Source organism: Tasmannia lanceolata, unplaced genomic scaffold (assembly GCF_043159265.1).
Source record: "Tasmannia lanceolata isolate RefF3 unplaced genomic scaffold, GAP_Taslan_0.1 ptg000003l, whole genome shotgun sequence".
Classification (NCBI taxonomy): Eukaryota; Viridiplantae; Streptophyta; class Magnoliopsida; order Canellales; family Winteraceae; genus Tasmannia; species Tasmannia lanceolata.
Window position 1 is genome coordinate 33483496 of NW_027518680.1, and position 22377 is coordinate 33505872.

The 22377-nt window shown below is 36.4% G+C and overlaps 1 non-coding gene and 1 pseudogene across 1 annotated transcript; both read left to right on the forward strand.

The window, feature by feature from the left end:
• The window catches only part of LOC143869723 (uncharacterized), a 47274-nt pseudogene extending 25476 nt beyond the window's left edge, over positions 1-21798 (forward strand).
• On the forward strand, positions 9733-9839 carry LOC143870163 (small nucleolar RNA R71). The gene has a single exon (XR_013244956.1). It is a non-coding gene; the product is annotated as a small nucleolar RNA R71 (small nucleolar RNA).
• Positions 21799-22377: the final 579 nt, after the last annotated feature.

The window sequence follows — 22377 nt, forward strand, 5'->3', positions numbered from 1 at the left end:
CTGAGATCCTGACCACTCCGTTGATGGACATCTTTATTCATTAGATCGAAGCAAGCTCAAAACTAATTTTTCATTAAAACCATATGCGGGCCTCCTGATTGATCCGAATTTAAACAAATATTCAATGCGGGCCTACTGACGGGTCCAAGTTCTCCCTTGCTCGGGTTCTCGTGAATAACCCCTCTCAACACTTAGCGAAAAGAAAAATGCAGAACATTGCGGAGAAGATCAGAAAAATTGAGAAAAGACAAAAGGCAGACACGGGATTGGGAACCACTGAAAAACGGATAGCGAAACACTGACTTCTTTGCTGATTAAAGCGGAACAAAATGGGGGTGTCTACACCATCATAACTTAGACACCAATCAGGCATGACACTCATAACTTAGCTATTCTTAGGTGACACTTCTCTCATTTTTTTTTGTGTGCTTATTATTCATCTCCGAGACATGCATGATTTGGTAGACGTCTTCTCGGAGATATATGTTCCCATTTCACATGACTTTTGCCCAAAACTCTTCAAAATCAATAAATAAATGGCATAAGAGACCAGTTGTTTGCACTTGGGCGGATGAAGTGCTCTTCGGACCTTCCAAATTCGTAACCAGGCACGAACCTTCTTTTATATCTCTGGTTATCCATTGCAATAGAGCATAGTATTGGATCCAGGGCCTACTTCCTTGGATGACGACTCTTCTTTGTTTAAGGTACGTCTCGAATCCGGGCTAGTCTCCGAATCGAGAGGTATCTCACCTTTCTTCGCCACTCATGCTGTGAGAGGCAACCTTTTTTAGAGTTCCTTGGTAGAGCTCTCCTTCACGTGGATGATCTAGAGAGACTTTCTGGGGGCTCATCCCCCGCCTCTTTCGGATCGGGGTCCACACTTAGGAACTTGTGGAATCTTCATGATGAGCTTCTTTACTTGAGCATCTTCAAATAAGGATGACTCCAATATAGGTACAAGCTCTTGGTTCCTTTGATCCTTGATCCACAAGTCATGTGTTGTGAAGAGTTGTGTAATGACGATTATGACATGAAATTCCTGTAAACAACACAACACCTCAAAGCAACACATCAGTTCATAAATGCTAATCAATTTAGTTTGCTAGCATCAAAACAAGAAGGTAAGGTGAATGATTAACCAAGGGAAACCCTTGGGCTTAGATTCTCCCCCTTTTTTATGATGGCAAACAAATTGATTAGGGAGGCAGGAGATATTAAACAAATATATGAATGAGCATTAAATACTATAAACAATAAAGCAATGCTCCCCCTCACTATATGCACAAGTGTAATATATGAATATAAAGCATATGGTGCATATACATTATGGACTACCTAATCGATTCCCAAAAACTCTCCCCCTTTTGGCAACAGCAAAAAAATAGGTATATGCAAGTGAAAGTGCAAGTGGGGTGTCAAGATGAAGAATAACTCATAAGAGTTATTCAAAGTGTATATGATGCGTCAATAAAACTCATAGAATGCTTATCAGAATATAAAACAAAGTAAAATGCATGATAAGTAGTTTTTTTTTTGTTGAAAAGATATGTAAGTTAAGCACAATTATGGGGGCAATAGACTATGTGAGCATATCACAATGGTCTATATAATCATGAAAAAGCAACCATTTTGCTCTCCCCCCTTTATTTGTCATTGTGAAAGGGCATGACAAGACATAATGGTTTAAAAGGTGAGTGATTTAAACACTTGGGCTTCATTTGCAACTTGCAAGAAGATGAGTCTCTACCTGAGCAATAATATGCTCAGATTGATGACATAATCATTTAGGTTCACAAGTTGCATGAATGGGGTTTTTCTTGTCATAGGGCAAAGAAGTCTCTTCCTGAGCATGAACATGCTCAGAGCTTTGCCCTTAGAGAATTGTATATTTGTAAGTGAAAGCTCCCCCTGACTATGTGCATCTAATTTAAATATAATAGATCAAGGCACATAGAACCCATGATTTAATTAATCACCTTTAACCATTCAAATTGCTCTATTCATAAACCAATCACACTTTGAATATGAATGGATGATTATTAGATATAGAATATGAGTTTAAGGCAGATGGTCTAATAAACACATGGATAAGAGAATGAAATCAATGAGGTACATATCCATGGCAACCAAAAACTCATGTATAAATAGATGAGAACCATAAAGCTCATTAGACATGATCAAAATGGAATATTAATACCACATTTCTTTTATCATTTCAAGAAATGATAAAAGTGGTATTTGAAAATCTCTCGAAACAAGTAAAACTAAACTTCTTTTATTCTATGCGGCACTCTTCTACTGATGAATATTTAGAAGAGCTTAGATCAATGTTTGACCCTTTCTTCCATGTAAGGGAGCATCTTTAAAAGTTCTTTCCGTATTGAGAGATTGGATACTTTTTTCAACTCTTCTCCTTCATCAAAAGGTCATCCTTGAGAGGATGATCATGAAGTACATATGCCAGCCTTTAGATAGAGTCTTCAATTTCCTTAGTCTATGTTCATCCTTTGTTGTGGAAGGATGTAGAGATGGACAGAGGAAAATTGAGTACATCTACCATCTTATTACATCTGGTACGATGAAATGAGACAAGTACCATAGACAAGCTCTGAAGGACATATGATATGAGTGGGGTCCTCCGAAGCTAAAATCTTGGAAGAGATGATGGGACATGAGAAACTCAAAAATACTTTTAAATCATCCATTTTCCAAGAGATTGTCATTGGCCTTTTATAATTCTTATAATGCAAGGCCTGCCAATACACAATGGCTATAGATAAGAATGTAAAAGCACAGCCATTGGAACTTATCATGATAATATATTTCATTTAAAAATACATGATAAGAGATTACTTCATAGGAGATAGGATGATCATCTCAATCACTATTCTATGAAGAGGAGTTCTAGAGATTTTCAAACACCAGAACAAGATACTTATCATTGGCAGAGATAGAAACATATAACTCTATCCAAGATAAGTATAATGCCTGAGAAGATATGGCACTGAGGCACAGGCAAAGGGATCCTGTCAAAAGATGAGAGATGATCTCAAATTTAAATAATAGCACAAGACCCAACTACAACACACGTGGAGCAATGTGGCTCCACATGAGTGTACTTATCATATGAGATGCACATCACACATCATATGATAAGGTGGATGGATAGACATTGAGCATGTATAGCTCTCCCTTTGTAAGTGACTCATACAATGTATGAATCCAAAGGGCTGTCCAACCACATAGACACCAAGGGATTTAAAGGTGAATGATTTTCAAACCACCCTTGGGCCACTAAAGCATGATTGCTATAGGTAGTCGTATATACCAAAAGAGGTGACAACTTAGCAAACCATGCTCCCCCTAAATATGTGCAAATAATATATATTTATATATAACACACAAGGCACATATGGCTTATTATGGTTAAGATGCTGACTAAAAGCTAAAGTAATTAGATGTTTTAATTAAAGATGAGTGTACACTCTCCATCTTACAGGGTAAGAGGACTAAGAGACTAATTGAGTGGTTTTTAAATTTAAGTTTATCATCTTTACCATTTACCCAGTAGCATACAAGAGAAAAACTATAGAATATATATATATATAATATCAATTAAGCACAATTCTATAGAACTTAGACATTATAAGAGGGATCAATAGAATCCCATGTCTAAGAGAGACATCCATGGCTCATGCAAGTTAAAGCATTCATAGATAGTCTACCATGTTTGGACACAAGGATTATGGTCCAAACATCTATGCCTACATCCACAAACCATCATATAGATATAGGGCATTTAAGTACAAAGTGCAAAAGGCCCATGGAAAACCAAGATGTGTGGGAACAAGTGTTCCCATCACAATGTGTTATATGATAACCACTACAACGAGTTGCTACCCAATAATGATACTAGATTCTTATGATAGTTTCAATTTTACTCAATTGAGTTTCATACTTTGAATCTAGACTCATTTTCAATTCTCTACACAAACAAAGATATTCATGCAGGACTGTAGAGAATAAGCCAAGGACTTCTAAAGAATGTCAAGTGATGAACACCTTGGACACATGCATTCCAAAACGAACTACTATGACCAGATAGTTTTATCTTAGTATTGAGAGGATATTCATTTTAAGCATTTTTTGGAATACATTAATTTAACCCATCAAGATTTCTTATGCATTTAATGATAATCATTAAGCACATAAGATTGGGTTTAAAGGACAACTAGGTGCATAGTAATAAACATACTTACTCACCTAGGGCAAGAGATGTCTAAGAAAGGATTTGAGTGGATTACCTTAGACAAGACTTTAATACAAAATTTTGCTAGAAATGATATTCTACCTAAGTTGAATATACCAAGATCTAGCAAATGCCAAAATTGTCCTATAAAGAGTTCAAGAATGATAGGAATGAACTTGAAAGCTCAATTTGAACTGAAGGGCAAAAATGATGGTTAATTTTCATGGAAGCACATATATGGTTTTCACATTAAATTTTCTAATGTGGATGATAAGTGCACAAGTGATGTGATTTGCACTGAGATATGCTTCATCAAGAAAGATATTCAATAAAGCACAAAATAAAATGTGATCATTTAAGCTTAGAATTAAAAAGATATATCATTAAGCTCAAGAAAACTAGATACAAAATGTATTCAATGAATTTAAGGTATCTAGCATGAATGTGAATGATATAACAGTTAAACATAGCCTCTAAACTAACTCATTCACTGGTTAGATTAGAGGGGTTAGATTAGAGGGATTCGTTTGGAACTCAAATTCCTTTGGTTCTATCTAAGTTTGTTTGTGGGAGTGCACCTTTTCTTATCCCAAGTTGGAAAAATTAGAAAAATATTTTAATCAAGAAATCCTCTTTTGAAATTGTCCTACTCTTCTCTCTTAAATTTGCTTCTAGTGTAATCGTATCATAAAAGAAATTTGATTCGGAAACTTCGTAGAAAACTTACAAATTTATATGGTCCACCATACTTTCCACTTTTCCCATAGTTTCCAAGAATAAAACTCACTTTTTATAATCCTCTACTGCTTTTGGCGTGAATGACATGCAGGGCATGCACCAGACACCCAGGCTACTAAGCAGTGTCCGACTAATCTTTGATTTGCATATATCATAGACATTGATGCATATGAGTTCAAGCTTTACCTTTGATTATGTGCAATGCTTTAATTTATTAAGCTTTCTAATTGACCCATGTATGGAGTTTTCAGTCAGTTGCTCTCAAGCCAGTTGGCTTTAAGGAACTAGGTATAAAAACCCTTCAGACTTAATAGCTCAAGTCAAAAAGGCTACAAATCAAAACTATAATCAAGAAGCAAACTTTCTAAAAATCATTCTTTCTTTCTTTTGTTTCAACCTTTCTTTCCTTTTTATCCATACCATATAAAAAGCAAGTTTCTATTTCTATTTCTTATTCAAATCCTTTTAAAAGAAAGATTCCAAAAGAAAACAAAACTAAGAAAGGAAAGTATTCTTTCTAATTTTTCAAATTCCAAAATTAAAATATCCACTAACTTTCTTTCTTAAAATAGGAAAACAAACTTTGTTTCTAAACATACCCAAGTTCTTTCTCATTTGAGAAAAATTACCAAAAACAAAAGAAAAGAAACTTTCTAACTTTAAATTATATAAAAGACTAGAAAAGGAAAGTTTCTTAAAGCTACCCCCCCATACTTGATTTATGCATTGTCCTCAATGCATTAAAAATAGAAAGAAAAATATAAGGACTAAAAATAGAAAGGAGGGTACGTACCGTATTTGTTTAGGCATGATTCGAATAGGAAGGTTCATGGAGATCCATGACCTCTTCCATATCCGGCTTTGACAACTCAATAAACGGCTTTAATCTTTGACCATTAACTTTAAAAATCTCACCATTGCTTGGATTAAGAACCTCGACCGCACCATGAGAGAAAACTTTGTTAACCACATATGGTCCATCCCAACGGGATCTTAACTTACCTGGAAAGATATGCAATCTTGAATTGTATAGAAGCACTTTTTCGCTCTCTTGAAACGATTTTCTCAAAATATGTTTGTCATGAAAAGCTTTTGTTTTTCTTATAGATCTTTGCATTCTCGTACGCTTCATTGCGCAACTCCTCCAATTCAGAAAGTTGTAATCGCCTTTGAACACCTGCAGAAGACAAATCAAAGTTTAGTTTCTTAATAGCCCAAAAAGCTTTATGTTCCAATTCAACCGGGAGGTGACAAGCTTTTCCATACACAAGGCGGTAAGGAGACTGACCAAGATCAGTCTTGAATGCCGTCCTATGAGCCCACAAGGCATCCACTAATCTAATGGACCAATCTTTGCGGTTTGGATTCACTATCTTCTCCAAAATTTGCTTAATTTGCCTATTTGAAGCCTCTACTTGACCACTCGTTTGAGAATGATAAGGGGTGGCCAACTTATGAGTAATACCATATTTCTTCATAAGACCTTCAAACGGTCTATTACAAAAGTGCTTACCCCTATCACTAATGATGGCACGAGGTGTACCGAAGCGTGAAAAAATATTTTCTTGAAGAAACTTGACCACCACCTTGTGGTCATTGGATTTGCAAGCAATGGCTTCAATGCATTTTGACACGTAATCTACACCTAACAAAATATACAAGTTTCCAAAAGAGTTGGGAAATGGTCCCATAAAATCAATACCCCACACATCGAAGATTTCTACCACTAAGATCGGGTTGAGGGCTAGCATTTTTAGAAAAATCTTTTATAAAACGCCGGTAAAAGCCCGCATGGCCCAAAAATGATCGAATATCCTTCACACTTTTGGGCGGTGGAAGATGGACAATGAGATCCACCTTGGCTTTATCAACCTTAATTCCCTCTTTAGAAATCACATGTCCTAGAACGATGCCCTCTTTTACCACAAAATGACACTTTTCCCAATTGAGGACAAGGTTTTTTTCTCTACTCCTTTCTAAGACTAATTTTAAGTGATGTAAACATTCGGCATAGGTGGAGCCATGAATAGAAAAATCATCCATAAAAACCTCTAAGAAGGTCTCCACCATGTCAGAAAAGATACTCATCATGCATCTTTGGAAAGTTGCCGGAGCATTGCATAAGCCAAAAGGCATGCGTCTATAAGCAAACGTTCCAAAGGGGCATGTGAATGTCGTTTTCTCTTGATCTTCAGGAGCTATGGGAATTTGGTTATAACCAGAATATCCATCAAGAAAGCAATAATGCTCATGACCCACTAACCTTTCTAACATTTGATCAATAAAAGGCAAAGGAAAGTGATCCTTCCAAGTAGCGGCATTAAGCTTTCGGTAGTCAACACAAACCCACCACCCTGTTTGAATACGAGTAGGAATAAGTTCATTGGTGGCGGATTGTATAACGGTAACTCCCGACTTCTTAGGCACTACTTGGACGGGACTCACCCATTGGCTATCCGAGATGGGATAAATGATCCCATCATTTAACCATTTTAAAATCTCTTTTTGGATGGCTTCCTTCATCACAGGATTAGCCATTCTTTGATGTTCCCTTGAAGGTTTGGCACCCTCAACGAGATGGATGTGATGTTGCACAATCGAAGGGCTAATTCCTTTGATGTCGGCCATTGTCCAACCTATGGCTTCCTTGTTATCTTTTAGCAATTTAATGAGTTCCTCCTCTTGAGGGGAGGTTAGGTCCACAGCAATTATTACAGGCAAAGTACAATTAGCACCCAAAAATGCATAACGTAAATGAGAAGGTAAGGGCTTCAACTCCAACTGTGGCGCTTCTTCGATTCATGTCTTTGGGAGAGATGTTGCGACTGGTCCAACGGGCTCCACATTTTGAATGGCAAAAGCTTTAGAAAAGAAGTCATCTCCTCCATCATCTCCTAGTGCATCCAAGCATTCTTGGAATCCTGCATCAAAATCAATTTCAAAGTTAGAAACAATATTATTAGGAAAGGAATGCAACATATTGATTTCTTCATGAAAATTTGGTTGCTTACCCAATCTAAAGACATTAAAATCAACCGATGTGTTTCCAAAAGAGAATTTCATTAATCCATTTCTACAATTAATTAGAGCGTTGCTAGTGGCAAGGAACGGCCTACCAAGGATGATAGGAATTTGATCCTTGATATTAGCAACATGCTCGGTATCTAACACAACAAAATCTACGGGAAATAAAAAATCACCTACTTTAACTAACACATCATCGATCATTCTTTTGGGTGTTTTAATTGATCTATCCGCCAATTGAAGAGTGATGGTGGTTGGTTTGAGGTCTCCTAATCCTAGTTGCTTAAATACAAAAAAGGCAGAAGATTTACACTTGCACCCAATCCAAAAGAGCATGTTCAATATTTGTGTTACCAATAGTGCAAGAAATAGTAGGACATCTTGGATCCTTATACTTAACCACCATTTGTTGAGACAAGATGGAACTTATATTTGCGGCCAAGAAAGCTTTCTTGGGCACATTAGTTGTGCGCTTTTGTGTGCACAAATCTTTCAACACTTTGGCATAAGTAGGAACCTGAGAAATCGCATCTAATAAAGGAATGTTAATTTGCACTTGTTTAAACACATTTAAAATTTTATCCATGGCATCCACCTTCTTATTATTAGTAAGTCTCCTTGGAAAATGAGCTTTAGGAATGAAATCTCGTGCAGGGGGAGAAGTTACCTCTTCTGGACTTACCTGTTTGGGCTCCTCTTCTGAGCCTGTGGAGGAAAGTTCTTCACTTACCTCATTTGGAAGATCTTGCGCATTTTTAGAAGGTTCAGATCTGACCTCCTCCTTGTGGTAATCTCTAACACTCCTTAAAGCATATACGGCATTACATTTGTTGGAGGGCTCTTGCGGCGGCAAAATTGGTTGAATGGCATTCAACTGATTTGGCGGTACCTGTTGATTCACATTCATATTCACGTTCCTTGGATTAGGAACGGGTTGACTTGGCATCTTTCCCTTTTCCCTCTCATGCAACGCCATGGCAAGTTGAGAGATTTGCTTTTCCATGTTGTGTTGGCTTGTCATGAAAGTGCTAGTGAGAAGTTCTATGCTTTTTTCTAAGGAAGCTATGCGTGCCGACTCTCCTTGTTTTTGAAAACCCGGCGGTTACTGATTTGAAACATTATTAATCATGGGGTTTTGAAAAGTACGAGAGGAAGGGGATGGTCGAACAAAAGTGGGAGGGAAGGTGGGCTTAGGTTGGCCGAATTGGCCTTGGCCTTGGAAATTAGATGGCCCACTTTGACTCCATGAAAAGTTTGGATGATTTCTCCATCCCGGATTGTAAGTGCTAGAATAAGGATTATTATCATAAAGAGCACTCACATTCTCATTAGAATTACCAAATTTAGCAAGAGTTGGACACTCTTCCATGACATGGTCCGTGGCTTGACACCAATTACACATGGGAACATTATGTGCAATTTGATTGACTTGTGAAGGTCCTTTGACAACTATTGCTTCTAGCCTTTTGATTAGGCTATCAAGATGGGCCTCTTTTGCCACGGCACCCTCTATTAGAAATCCCTTGCTTGAAGTGGCTCTCTCACCGTCTTGAGTGGATTCCCACTCTCTTGTTTTTTCCGCCAAATCAAGTAAGAAGTTCCATGCCGCGGCCTCATCCGTAAAAGATGTAAAACTGTTAGGACACATGGACTCAAGAAGTTGCTTTGTTTGGTAATCTATGCCCTCATAAACAATTTGGCATAAGTGCCACAAATCAATTCCATGGTGAGGACACTCTTGGAGTCGGTCTTTGAACCTCTCCATAAACTTAGAGAATGACTCTAATGGCTTTTGTTTGAATTATAAAATATCGTTCCTAAGCTTATTAGTTTTATATAATGGAAAAAACTTTTTTAGGAAAGCGACGGCGAACTCCTCCCAAGTGGTGATGGAGTTCGTTGGTAAGCCATAGAGCCACTTCTTGGCTCCATCCTTGAGTGAAAACGTAATAAACCGCAACTTTACCGCATCATCGGTAAGTTGTTGCAACTTAATCAAAGCACATACATCTTCAAACTCACACAAAAATAAATAAGCATCCTCCGAAGGGAGGCCATGAAAATGAGGAAGCAAAGAAATAAATTGCGATTTTAGCTCAAAATTATTGCCCTGCGCAACCGGTAATCGAATGCAAGAAGGTTGCGCGGTTCGGGTCGGATAGAAGCGATCGCGCAAACTTTTGGGCGGCTCTTGTTCTTCCGCCATGACTACTTGATTTGGATTTGGTGTGATGTCTTCCGTCGTCTCTAACCGGTTTGCTCTTTCTAGTCGATTGGCCGAGTTCCGCACCCAACCTGCACTCATAAACACAAGAAAACCAAGTAAGAGAGATGGATAGGCAAGAAACCAAAATTATAAATAAACTAAAAATAACTACTAATCTAACACTTCGAATAATTAAGATTCTAATGCAACTCTCTTCCCCGGCAACGGCGCCAAAAACTTGTTAGAGATATTAAATAACCGCAAGTGCACGGATCGTGTAAATACGGGTCGAACTCAGGGAAGAGAAATCTAGTTGTCAATCATATTCTTGTACCGATTAGAATACTAGCTATGATATAATGTTGCCTGGAATGGACTCAGGATTTCCGTGGACTTAGACCTCGGAGCCAACAGTATATATAAGCGTATATTCTATTCAATCTAAGAATTAAATTCAACTAAAATCTTTTTATTTAAAATCCTAATTTAGGCAAAGTGTACCAAATTTTAATGATCTCTATTAATTACTTATCTAATTTAATTAGAAAACTAAATTCTAAGGGCTTAAGTAAATTGAAAAATTGCAAAAGTAATTTGGAATAGTGTAAAAACCTTAATTCAATATAAGAGAATACTTAGGGTTAGAATCCACCATGGGTTTGGATAAAATTGATTAATTAAAACAATCATTTGAATTAGGTTGAAAATCCAACTAAACAATCAATAAATAATAAGATCTAAAAGATGTCATTATTTATGAGTATTTAATCGAATTAACTCTCTAATTTAGATTAATTATATAGAATTTAATCTTTGTCAATCAACAATCATCCATACGAAAGGGGAAAGCCAATGGCATGGATGATTGGGATTTGTACAAAAACAAAACCCTACATAATTTGTTATATGAGCCACTTATTTTAATTACTTCTCTTTCGCCTTCCCCATGGCTTCATCTAAACCCTAAGTATAGTGGGTTTAGCTACTCATGGAGAAGGGGAAAGAAACATAAAAAATAGAGAGAATAGAGAAGAGAATTGTCATTAAGAACTTGAAAAGTAAAATAAAACACAAAGTACTTTCTCTTTTAATTGAAATTAAACAAAAATACATTGAACTAGATTTGAAAGAAATAACAAAAATTAAAGAACACTTAGTCTTTTTCTTCTCTTCGCAATAGCCGAATCTTCCTCTTCCTTCCTTGATGTCACCTTGGGTTGGAACTTAGATAGTAGGCTCTTGTTGAGAGAACAAGAGAATAAAGAGAACAAGAGAGTAAAGAGAATGGTGGAGAGAGCTAGAGACAAGATAATTAGAGAATGTAGAGAGAAAAGCTTGAGAATGGGGTGAAAGAAAAATTAGAGAGAGCCCTCAACATAACCAACCTTCCTCCTTTTTAAGCCTCAAAACATTGCCCAAATATGTTGGTCGGTCAAGAGAAAGTTACCAAAAAGAGAGGGTAGTATTGTCCAAATAAGCTATTTGCTCGGTTCTATTGCAAATCACGTATTTGCTTTCCAATCATTATTCATTCCTTGCTAAAAAAAACAATAGAATATGTTGCACCAATGTGTCGTCCAAATATAGCACCTATCAGCCACCTCATTCCTTTCCTCTTTAATAATTTAGAAAGTCAAGGACGTTACTCCTTATCAAGTATGCCTTCTAAAATAAGGTTTAAGTAGGTCCCACTTTAAGTTGCCATATTTCCAAGAGTCAAAGAAGAAAAGGACATGGGTGTCACTATTTCCAAAATAAAAGATTGCCAATTGTCTTGTCCATGCATATTACCAACAAATGGTAATATTGCTTACTTAGCACCTTTGCATGGTAACAAAACTTTCTACTTTGTTGACTTTGGCGTGGGAACATGAATGGAAACTTTGGAAACAATATATTTTCTTACATGGTGGGTCCCACTTATATTGCATGTATATGGTTGTAATAATAGTAATTAGAAATTACTATTTTCGATATGAAAACACATGGGCTGCTGCTGTGTAGAGAACAAGCTTGCACGTAAATGCAATTCCAAGGGGGTCCCACGTTTTTTTCTTTTTCTTTGTGACCGAACATTGCTATTGTACAACCCAAAATCCTTTTTTTCTTAATTTTAACCCCGAATTGGTCAAGGCACTCCTCCAAAAATTCCACTTGCCCAATTGATATGCGTAGCCAAATCATTTCCTCAAGATAATCTGGACCCTCCAATTAATGGGCCACGATGATAATTGACCATGCTTTCTAATTTATTTCCATAATTTGATCCAAACCGTTCATTTAATGGGTAAGGGGAGAGAGAAAGAGACGACCAAGGGAATCCAACAAGGGAAGTGAACTAACCAAATATGGGGGTGATATTACCAAAAATAAATTTTGATTTCCTCCCTCTTGCTTTGTTGATTTCAATCTCAACCATTGAATTTAGGAATTTCACTCTTCTTTGTTCTTCATCTAACCTTTGAAATGCTTGAAACTTTTCAAAGAAAAATAACGGTGCGACGTTATCAACTTGGACCCAAAAAGAATTCTTAAATATTTGGCCTACTAGGATATCTTGAAATTTTTGGATTTTCTTCTTTAATCTTGACCATCCAAGTTGGAACCCACACACAATTTTCTGCTTAGATTGTTCCAAAATTGCAATTTTTCGTAAAATTTCATCCTCTTAGCATATTTTCCTCGGAATTCCCCAATATAAACCTGAAACACCAGAAAGAAAGAAAATACCTTAATAGTACCGCTTTAAATGAGAAAAATACATGCTTTTCTTACCTACAATTCACACATAAATGTGCTCATCAGTTCATACCCTAAACCTAGAGAAGGAGTTCGTTTGAGATATTTGAATATCCTCTTAACGGCACTCAAATGAGACTCTTTAGGAGCCGATTGAAACCTAGCACAAATACACACGCTAAACATTATATCCGACCGACTAGCGGTCAAATATAATAGACTACCTATTATTCCTCTAAACTTCTTCCCATCAACCGGTTTGCCAACTTCATCATTTTCTAATTTGGTGGAAGTGTTATAGGAGTTGGCTTGATTTGTGAGCTATCCATGCCAAATTTCTTAAGGAGTTCCCTAGTATACTTCTCTTGGTTGATGAAAATTTCATTTTTACATTGTTTGATTTGAAATCCTAGGAAATAGGTAAGCTCTCCCATCATACTCATCTCAAACTCTTTTTGCATGGATTGTGCGAATTCTTCACACATTTTATCATTAGTAGCACCAAATATTGTATCATCTACATAGATTTGAACAATAAGCATATCTTTTTCTTTTCTTTTAATGAACAAGGTTTTGTCAACCGTGCCCATTTGAAAGCCACTCTCTAATAGGAAGGAGCTAAGCCTCTCATACCAAGCTCTAGGAGCTTGCTTTAGACCATACAAGGCTTTGTCCAACCTATATACGTGATTAGGGTATTTGAAAGCCTCAAAACCAGGAGGTTGTTCAACATAAACTTCCTCCATAATATACCAATTTAGGAATGCACTCTTCACATCCATTTGATACAACTTAAAATTTTTATGGGATACAAATGCGAGTAGCATCCTTATGGCTTCCAATCTAACAACCGGAGCAAAGGTCTCATCATAATCAATATCTCCTCTTGGTTGTAACCTTGGGCTACCAATCTAGCTTTATTCCTTTGAATATCTCCATGCTCAACAAGTTTGTTTCTAAACACCTATTTAGTCCCAATAACCGGGTGATCACTAGGCCTAGGAACTAACCTCCATACTTGGTTTCTCTCAAATTGGTTTAGTTCCTCTTGCATAACAACTATCCAAAATTCATCCTTTTCGGCTTCTTTTATGGACTTGGGTTTTATTTGGGAGATAAGGGCCATGTTGGCACAAACATTCCTGTAGTAAGATCTTGTCTTGACTCCTTGTGAGGTTAGACATGATTCTGCTATGTTTAGGAAGATCTTCTACTTCAAGCTCTTATATAGGTTGACCTTCTAAATCAAGATTTTCTAAGGGTTGAACAATGAATTCTACTTGACTATGAGGCTCTAGAATATTGCCATCATCATCATCTTCATTAATGACTTTAGGAGGTTCAAATGACTCATCAAATTTGACATGCACGGATTCTTCAACAATTTGAGTTCTTTTGTTATAGACTCTATAAGCTTTACTAAGGGTTAAATAGCCTAAGAAGATACCTTCTTCGAATTTTGAATCAAACTTGTGCAAAGTGTCTTTCATGTTTAATATAAAACATTTACAACAAAAAACTTTGAAATAGCTAACTTTGGGGGGTGTTCCACTCCATAGTTCATAAGGTTTTCTGTTAAGGTGAGGTTTAATGAGCACTCTATTTAAAATATAGCAAGCCGTGAGAACGGCTTCTGCCCAAAAGTTTCTTGGAACATTGTACTCATTTAACATGGTTCTAGCCATTTCAATAAGTGATCTATTTTTCATTTCAACTACCCCATTTTGTTGGGGAGTTCTTGGAACCAAGAAATTGTGCTTGATTCCATTTTCATTACAAAAGGTATCAAACTCAGTGTTCTCAAACTCGATTCCATGATCACTTCTAATTTCATTTATGAAAACCCCTTGTTCATTTTGAATTTTCTTGCACAAGTTGACAAATTTCTTGAAGGTTTCATCTTTACTAGTTAAAAACAACACCCAAGTAAACCTAGAGTAGTCATCAACAATTACATATACATATCTACTTCCTCCTCTACTACAGTCTTCATGGGACCAAATAGGTCCATGTGAAGGAGTTGTAGTGGACAAGAGGTAGATAATACACTTATGCGTTTAAAAGAGTCTTTAGCATGGTTTCCATCAATGTAAGCAATACAAACTTTATCTCTTATGTATTTGAGTTTAGGTAACTCTCTCACAAGATTCTTAGAAGACAATCTTGAAATCAAATCCATATGAGCATGGCCAAGTCTCCTATGCCATAACCAAAGGTTATCATCCATGGCGGAAACATATTGGATGTTTTGATTTTCAAGGTCTTCTAATGCTAATGAATACATATTTTCATCTCTATATGCAATAAATTCAACTTCATTATTCTTAGCATTCAAAATCTTACATCTATCTTTTTTAAAAAGAACTTTGTAACCAAGATCACATAGTTGACTAATGCTTATCAAATTAAATGAAAGACCATCAACAAGCAAGACATGTTCAACTTTAATATCTTTAATGTTGATGGTACCTTCACCGATGATTTTGCTTCTTGTATCATCTCCAAATTTGACATTTCCTTTATGGCTCATGGTGACGAAGACGAACTTGGTTACGTCCCCCGTCATGTGCCTTGAACAACCGCTATCCAAGAACCACTTGTCCTTTGAGGGTTTTTCTTTCAAGCACACCTACAAGAATCAAAGCTTATGTTGAAGTTCTAGGTACCCACTTTTTCTTGGGTCCTTTAAGGTTAGCAACATCATAAAGCTCATCTTTTCTAACCCAAATAAACTTAGATGCTTTTGATTTCTTAACATTGCATGCAAACCTTAAGTGTCCTACTGTAGACACCCCCATTTTGCTACGCTTTAAAAAGTGAAAGATTCGGTAGTATCATCGAGTCTTGAGTCTGTATTCAGCATTAGATTAGGCATCCATGCATTTTAGGGTAGATTTCACCTCATTATGGGAGTTTTGAAGTTGATTCACGATCCTGAAGGTCTCCTCTGGCCTCTGGAAGATGTAAAATCAAGTTTCCAAGCAAGTGAAAAATCCTACTATTTTTAGAATTTTCAGGGTTTCCCTCATTTTTGCCCATTTTGCACTACAGGGGTATTTTGGTCAATCCTGATGTGTCCCGTTTGAACCCCGAGCTGTGTCCGAGAGATCTTGAGCGATTACATGAATTTTAAAAAAGCTGTTATTCTTAAAAACTCATGGGGCTTCCACATTTTCATCATCTTATTGATATTTCAATCATTTCTCATATACCCAAAACCATCTCGAGGGTACGGCTGATGGATTAGGAGTAATTTCGTAAGATTTTAGAAAGCTGCTAAATTTAGATCTCTCAAGATTTTCTCTTAGTCTTGCACTTCGGGGGTATTTTAGACATTTCCAACATATCATATCTGGTCCCTAAGTTGTGTCCAAGAAATCTTGAGTCCGTTCATAAATTTCCGGAAATTTGCTATTTTTGAAGTTTCTCAGGGTTTTCCCTAGTCTCGCCAAATTGTAGCACCTCGGGGCATTTTGGTCTTTTCCTGTGTAATTCTTTTGATCCCCGAAATATTTCTAAGAGATTATGAATGATTTCCTGAATTTTGGAAAACCTGCTTGATCCAAAAAAAAAAAATCCAAATTCATCCTTTTTCTCTCTCCTCTCCAAAAAAAGAAAAGAAAATCAACCTCATCTCTCTTGAAGTGTATTCATCTCTCTATCAAGTGTTCTTCACAAAAGGAATTCTTGAATTCCTTCTTCTTCTCCAAGGCATCACAAAATGAAGGATTATTGGAGTGTTCTTTGGATCTTTTTTAGCGTATAAAAGGGTTGGACAAAACGTATATCTTAGATCACCAACCCTAGAGACAAGGATCGCGATCAACCGTAAGGATTCCTCATCTTTGTAAAGTAGAAAAAGCTATGTTATAATATAGCTTTTTTTAATTTTGAAGGATCAAATCAACGAGTTTTTCTTTGAAATTCCAGTATGTTATAATATAGATTATGAGTTTTCAAAATCTAAAATTTGATCCAGAAATTAATTTTCCTACATTTAAAAATGGTTTTCTTTTGTTTTTAATAATATGGATTTAAATTAGATTATCAAAGCAAGTGTTTGAAAAAATGCTTCTTTTTAAAAAATGATATTTTCTGGGGTTTTATATAAAATACAAAACTACTGGAAACTTAATTTCCAACCGCGGTTCGGCCGTTTTATTTTTCATTCTATTTTTCAAAGAATAACCCCAAAAAGGGTTATTTCTTGATGAATGGAGCCAAAAGTATATCAAATCATGTCCAAATTTAGTGAAAGCTTGTTTCCGGAAGTTTTGCAAGGTTTTTAGATCACCCAAAAATTGTCATATTTTTTGGAGTTTATTTAATCGGATTATTAATTATTTTAAATTGCGGCTATTTTTAATAAATACCGAATGGTTTTAAAAATTGATGAAACTTTCCAGAATTACAGCTTAATAATAAATAGAAGTTTCCATTGAAAAATATTGTAAAACAAATATGGTTTTTACTGTTTTCTAATCGCTTCCCCGTTTTACGTGCCAGAATTTTTTTTCTTATTAAATTAATAAATTTTTGAAATTTTTCTTTAGAAACCAGTAACTTAGGTTACTGGAATGTTAGATAAATATTTTCAATTGATTTTGCAAAGATTTGATAAGGTTTTACAATTTATTTTAATAAACGGGTTTTAACGCCTAGGAAACAAATTGATCTCTTATATTTAAAAACCAATTTTATGGAGGCGATTTAATTTTTAAGTTTTGAAATTTTGATAAAAAAATTTATAATCTATTATGTATCTACTGGAATTTTTTATTTGATTTTAGGATACCATTAGGTTTGTGTTTTAAGTAATTCTTTGGTTTCATCTGATTTTTGTGTGAATTTAAATGGGCATTAAATCGTAATAAAAATCCATGAAAGTCATACAGTAGTCTAAGCTTATGATTATATTTATACTGTAAGAGCCTAAGTTGATTTGAAATTGATATGATATAGGTTACTGTGTTACTCTATAATCTGATCTGAATTTTGAAAAATCAGAAATTGATATATAATCTTAATGCTAATTCATGAAATTTTTTCAATAATCTTTAATTATCTATATCTGTATTCTGTAAAAGTTTGGAGTAATTTAAAATTGATATGATATAGGTTGTTGTGTTAATCTATAATCTGATTTGAATTTTGAAAAATCCGAAATTGATATCAAATCTTAATGATAATTCATGAAACTTTTCCAGTAAGCCACAGTCATCCATATCTTGTTACTAGAAACGTTTCAACTTATTTGGAGTTTGATTACTTAGGGTTACTGTGTAATCCTAGCAATCTGGTCTTAATGATATTAAATCACAATTTAATAACAAATCAATACAAAAGTCAGTAAAAATCTTCAAAAAACCTTAACTTTTCATCATAAATTCAATTCCTAACTTTTTTGAAATAGAAACTATAGGGTTCATAGATTGCCTTTGTAAATTGGCTATGCTGTAACAATTTAACTACCGAGATTGTAAGCATAATCGTATACTAATTGCAATCGATCCAACATAATTGGAGTGCGTAAACTATAGTATGTTATTGACTCTGAGGTCCACTGTCCACTGAAATCCTGAGAAACATGCCAGGCAATAAGATACTATAACTTACGTGCTAAATTCTACAAGGGTTGAGAGCACGATTCCCTTCCATGGTTGCGATTCGAGGCCGAAACTTGCGAACCATAGAGCCTTTAGTATTCCTTAGATGTTTAGGAATCGAAAATTCTCAAAAATTGAAAATCATTAAGTTCAGTAAATCGAATTAACTCGATCCGCGTCTTAGAAGCCGTTGGATTACGGTCTCCTATCGTAGGAACCTTTAGGGCCCCTTAGGAACACTTACGTCACGTTGTGTCCTAAGTTTTAGGGAGTCCTAGAGTTAAGAGTCTAGCCTCATCACGGGCGTTTGCTATGGATAGCAACCGTGCCATAGATCTAGTTACACTAGTCACCTCACTTTTCTCATAGGACAAGCCTAGTTACCTAGGATGTAGGTTCACCTGCATTAGTCTAAGGGGTGTCTTGCACTTAGATAAGACCATATAATATCTTAGATGAAGTCCTAGGATAATAAAATCTTCAACTTAAACTAAATAATTTCTCTTAAGCTGTTAAAATAGTAAATCCAGTCTAGATCGGTGTCCTAGATGAGTTAGGCATTAGTAGCTTAGTTCAGATGAACCGAACTACGATCGACTCTGATTCCAGTGAGGCTGAGATACGTAGGCAACTTGGATACTTGAGTGGCATACCAAGCCCGAGTCGGCTCCACACATAAGTGGTGGGGTTTTGTACATTAATCCTTAAATTAAAAATAATTAAATCACTCAGGACTTTCCATAAAATTAGAATTTTAGGAGAACTTTCACTTAGATTGAATTCAAACAAATTAAGAAAATCAAGATACATATTTAGGAATTACACTGAAATTAGATCTTAGGATGCATGTCATGTAGTTCGCACATTAATATAGAGTTAAATGAGCCATTTAAAAGAAATTCAAAAGAGTTAACTTTTGGAATTGAAGACCGATTATCGGGTAGGAATGGTGCATGTGGTGGTAACTCCTCATACATTCCATTCTCGTAACCAGGTAACGAGTCTAGATTTCTGGTAAATTATGGGTCCTAGATCCCTCATCTAGGTGGCGACTCTGTCACTCTCTTTTGCGTGGAATTCGGATTGCCTTAGTGATCCCAAGTTCACAGAAAAGATGAATTAAATCACACCTTGGTAGGCTCGACGGCTTATCCCTGCCCTTATGGGTACTGGGTTGCACGTTTGTTTGCACCCTATGGCTTGGTTGCTGCCTGCTTGGTTGGGTAATTAAAATCAATAATAAAAAGTACACGCCATTCGCGTGGGTACGAGAGACCAAGAGAGAGCGTGGCGGCTCGCGCCTTACACCTCTCGCGGGATCGGGTTCCACAGTTTGGCGACTCTGCTGTGGATCACCTAACTTAATTAAAATTTCAAAGGATAATTCATTTGAATTTATTTTAACTGGCTCATAAAAAACTCTATTTTATATGTTATACTTGTTAGATTAGTTTGTATGTTTTATTTTCTCATCTCATTTTACTCAAATTTAATCTAACAAAACCTGAAGGCATCATAGATTGCGCAAACTTATTGCACACACTTACATCACTTGCATCTAAACCCTTGCATCCCACATGCACACACGTCCTATTTTAGGAACCCGGAGTGTTATCTAGCATGGTTTACTGGGATTTCATCACCTGGTGCCTCTGTGCTAGAGAAGCATTCCACTCTTAGCCTAGTACCTTTATGGTGCGTAAACGGATCTCTTGTTCACGTACTGATACGCTGGACACTGGTACAGTATATTGAGCACGGATTCGCGCTAAGGGAACTCTTGGCCTTACCCCTAGATTAAACCACACATCCATATAGGATACGAACACACGTGCACCATGTGTGTGAGCCTAGTTTAGGATATCCTACCCATTTTTGTCTAGGTTAGGCAGTAGTTCATCTTCCAATGGCTACGATCGGTCCTTAGGTACACAAACAAAGTCAAGAGTCGAGATTCTTTCTCCACTCTGCTAGATCAGGATTAGGATTCATGCCTTCAGGTAGCACTTGTTAAAATGTAAGAAGATTAAAAAGATTTTCCTTTGGGATTATGATATAAATCCCATCATTCCAAAGATTTCATAGGATAGCTTCCTCTCGATCTATCTCTTAGATCTATCTTGCACGATCTTGCTAAATCATATGATTATGATATCCTGATTTCTCTCTCTCAATGGCCTAGTCATGCTTGTGTCATTATAGGTCGTGTGACCTATCGCTTAGGCTTTCCCTAGGGCAGTTCATACATCTGGGATGTAGTTTACATATTCAGATTGTTTAGCTTAGATCATCTTTCTCTTAAGATCATTGCATCCCTAGCTTAAGGTCAATTCCTTTTGACTCTAGGGGGAACCTTTTTCAAGATCATCTTCTAAATTCCTTCAGAGTTCATTCCGATAATCCTTAAACCAGAGGCATCCCCATGTGCTATCATGTCATCATTGTTATGTTTATTTGTTTTGAGGAACCATCCTTTTATCTCCCATTCCTTAACTAGTCGTATCGTACTTATTATATCAATCATAGAAAAGAAAAATTCCCTGAATGTCAAGCTTACATCTCGTGTTTATTGTTTCTATGTCAGGATTGGTCATCACTGAGAATCTTGAAAAATTTCTTGGGTTTGAACTTATTCTGGATTAAGTGAGAAAATTTAACTCCCCATTTGTGTTGAAAGTCTCTCTATCCACTTTTTCCTACTTATGGCAGATTCTATGGAAAATTTCCAACTCTTTCACGTCACAGAAACCCTGGCTCTGCTTGTCCAACAGATGAAAGAACTTAAGGAAGAGAATCAATACATTAAGGCTCAACTGGATGAGAAACTTGGCCCAGCCACTATTGCTTCTAAGCACAAAAATCATAGGCTCTATGATGCATTGAAATCGTCTCAAAATGATGCGTTCATAAAGATGGAGAAATTCTTCATGAACCTCTCTCTGCAGACAGCCATGGTAGTTGGCGAAGTCAGTCAAGTGAAGAATCAGATTCATTATATGTCCACCCATTGTTGTCAATGTCAAAGTTCTAAGCACCTCATCAACATGGGTATTATGAATGAAGATGTCACTGCCCAAGGCAGTATTGCCCAAAATTGCGAAAAACCTCTTGAGACTCTAGTCTGTAAGGAAGAGAAGCCAGCTTCAAAACAGAGCAGAAAATTCACTGATTTGCCTATCCCACGATCTGGTATCCTGAAAGGGTTTAAGGAAAGGAAAAAGGGGATTAACTGATCACAGGAGGCTATGGTAATCGAATATGATCAACCAAGACCTACACCTCAGCAAAAGCCCGATAGGCAATTCTTCCCCCTCCCGCTTCCACCATCTGTTATATTGCAACAAGGGTTGGCTTCAGGCGATATCTATTTACCTAGCATTAGGGATCCTCCCAATCCACTCCCCAGGACGTGGAAGGCAGATGAACACTGCGACTTTCACCGAAGATCAGGGCACACCACCGATCAGTGTATAACTTTGAGACATATGATCCAAAAAATGATTGATGAGCGCAAGCTATCATTCCAGCAAATGCCAAATGTTGTGTGGAACCATGCCGCACCATTGCCAGATAAAGTTTAGACACATCGAAGTTTGAGAAGCTCAGGTCTAGCTGCAGTAGAACAGGAAGAATCCAAAATTGAAAGTATCAGCCAAGATGATGATTCAGAACGAACCAGCTTTCGCCGAGCCTTCAACACCAGACAGTCGCAACTGTTAGAGTCTTAGTCCATCTGCTATTTTTATTGAGTCTAGTCATCTAGTTTTGTCTTCTGAAGTTTGAATAAATTTTTATTTCGGTCATGTCAGTTA